The sequence below is a fragment of the Apis dorsata genome, unplaced genomic scaffold (genome assembly GCF_000469605.1).
Source record: "Apis dorsata unplaced genomic scaffold, Apis dorsata 1.3 scaffold_943, whole genome shotgun sequence".
NCBI lineage: Eukaryota > Metazoa > Arthropoda > Insecta > Hymenoptera > Apidae > Apis > Apis dorsata.
Window position 1 is genome coordinate 126419 of NW_006264053.1, and position 3205 is coordinate 129623.

At 16.0% G+C, this 3205-nt stretch overlaps 1 protein-coding gene across 3 annotated transcripts in view; it reads right to left on the minus strand.

Annotated features, from left to right (window-relative positions):
• The window catches only part of LOC102671005 (hepatocyte nuclear factor 4-gamma-like), a 108987-nt gene that overhangs the window by 4204 nt on the left and 101578 nt on the right, over window positions 1-3205 (minus strand). The gene's annotated exons all lie outside the window — the stretch shown is intronic.

Consider the following 3205-nt stretch of genomic DNA (forward strand, 5'->3'; position numbering starts at 1 on the left):
AATAAATATAAATAATTAGTTTTTAAATTATGGAATAGTCAAATGTCAAATACAATATAAATATTACACAATATTAATGCAATATTAATGTTATTTTTTATCATAATGATTAATTAAATAATATTAATAAAAATAATATTATTAAATTAAGTTTATTAGTTTTATATTTTTATATAATATTACATTGTATATTTTATATATTAAGTAAAATAATTTTTTTTTATAATCTTTGTGTCATCGTTAAAATTTTATCATAAATTTAGATATTTAATATATCGATTGTCTCGTTTCACGATTATCCGAATTTCATAATAATTTAATGTAAATGTTAGTACACAATTATTATCCACAAAAATAAAAATAAAATAATATGTGAAAAAAATTAATTAAATATTTTGCTTAATTTTTAATGATATATGAGAAATGATTCAACATGCAATAGTCTCACCTATATGTTCCAAAAATTATGCCAGACCTGTATTGTATAAATTAAAAAATAAAAAATTATTTATTTTAATTAAGTTATATTTTTTATATTAACATTACAATGGAATAATATTTGTTATAAATTTATTATAAGTATTTTCGAGATTATCATATATCTATAGTGATATCACAATATTTTTACATCTGAGATTATGAGTTAGGAAAGATATTTAAAAAATGTTTTAAAAATTAAAATTTTTTATTTCGTTATTTATTTAAATTTTTCAAAAACATTTAATGCTTTGATTAAATTATAACATGATTAATCCAAATTTTTTATGTGAAATATTCTAGATATATATCACAAAAAAAAAAAAGATTTTTTGATAGTAATAAAATGAATCATAATAATTCAAATCTACAAAATTTAAAAATTTTTTCATTAATTGTTTTTTATTAATTTGATTAAAAACAATTTAGATTAAAAACAAATTAGTATAACTTCAAATAAAAATATATTAAGAAGATAAACATGTTATTGTAAATTTGAAATCATGAATAAAAATACGTTTAAAACATATTAATATAATATTAATATAATATGAATAATAATATATAATATTTGTGATATATTTGAAGAGTTTATTTTAGGGATTAAAATAAACAAAAAATTGTATCTATAAAATGCCAATCGAAACTTATTTATTACATATATAAAATTATATAATATAATTTATATTATATGAAACAGACGGAAATAGAGTAAGATGATACGGTAATGAGATAAAGATTGAGCATTTTATTCTATTTGTGTTTTGTCTAAATTGAATTATAACTTAATAAATTTCAACTGATATATTTTTATAATACATTTATAATACCATTTTTATGTTTATTTTGATCTCTAAAATTGATTTTCCAAAAATATACTAAAGATGAATATGTTAAGATCTCATATATAAAATAAAAAAAAAAATACCTATATAAAATACGCATAATAAAATATATATATGTAAATAATATATGTAATAAATAGAAATAGGAAAAAAAATATTAGCTGTAATATAGTTATTTATGGAACATTCTATTATTATTTTAGCAACATAAATTACAAGACATTATCAAAACAAGATTCGAATATCTAATTTGTAATATGTAATAAAAAAAATTCAATTTGTGATAAATTAATACATTTATTTTGAAAATTAATGTATAATTTCTTTAAATATCATTCTTGTTTTGTCAATAAATTTTTTGTCAACATTTTTTTACTTAACTTATAACAAGTCATTTTATATATAAGAATTTACAATATGCTCTAATCGTTTTTTTATATTATTTTAAAAATTTTATATTATTTTAATTATTTTTAATATTAAAATTTGTTTTATATCATTATAAATCATAACATACTTATTTATTTTCTTAATTATTATCAAAAATTCAAACTTCAATTCAAATTTTTAATTATTTGCAGAAATAATAATACAATGGATACAATGAATTTTATATTATAATGAATAATGAATAATGAATAATGATTAATTATATAAGAATGAATAATTCTCTCTGCAATTATTGCGATAGAAAATGAAGTAAAAAAAAAACTATTAACTAAAAATAATATAACAATATATAATATTAATTTCGGGATAAATCTCGTACTTTTTTTATTAATAATATCCCAATGTTTTGTAAATATTGCAGTTTGTATAATCAAAACTAAGAATATTATTATAAATCCAATAATAAAACTATGGCTGTAGATAATCTCTAAGTATATTCACTTATACGGAATATATTAGATAAGATTTTTAATTGATATTAGAAAAAAAGAAAGGAAGAAAAAAAAAATAATTCCTTTTTTCATCGGTAGAGTTCTTATAAAATATAAGATTAGAGTCATTCAAACTATTTAGTAAAATAGTTCAATTATCCGAAAGACTAGTTTGCGAATTTCAAAGACCAAAAGATCATCTTAAGATACATCAGGAATAGTTTGCTTATATGATAAAATATATATAATAACATAATAAATATATATAGAAAAATAAACTATATATTACATATCAAAAAATACCAAAGGTAAATCAAATCATTTCTCCTAATCTATTTTTAATGATCATTTATATCATATAATTATCATTTTAATAATAAATAGTTTCATATAGGATATGAAACTATTTCTTTTGAATATTATTTTTAAAAGAAATAATCTAGATCTAGAAAATCTAAAACATTAGAGTTACTTTAAATAGACAAAAGTTTAATCCAATTTAACATATTATTCTCTTAATTTTTTAATTAATGAGTTGATTAAAAATCTCATTTGTTCTGCATAAGTAAATATATCTATCTATTTAAATAGATAAAAATTAAAATTTAGTTTTAAAAGAGTGTTTCAATATCGAAATTTTTAATCCTGATTATGAAAATTGTAATATTTGCAGAATATCAGAACATTGTTAAAAAAATACAGGATTCATCCGAGAAACCAATATTATTTATAATTTTATTAGATATTATTTTATTTTTTAATTCTATTATTCACTGATTTTATTAATAAAATTATATAAAAAATTTTATATAATTTTATATTATTTTATTTTAAAAAATGCAAAAGAATTTGATAGTATACAGCAATATTTTATAAAAATATTTTATTGCAATATATTTAATGTTAAAAATTATTATACTTTTTATCATTTCTTAATATTAAATAAATAAATTTTTTTTTATAAACAAGAGATATTTATGATTTTAATATGTTTTTCACAGA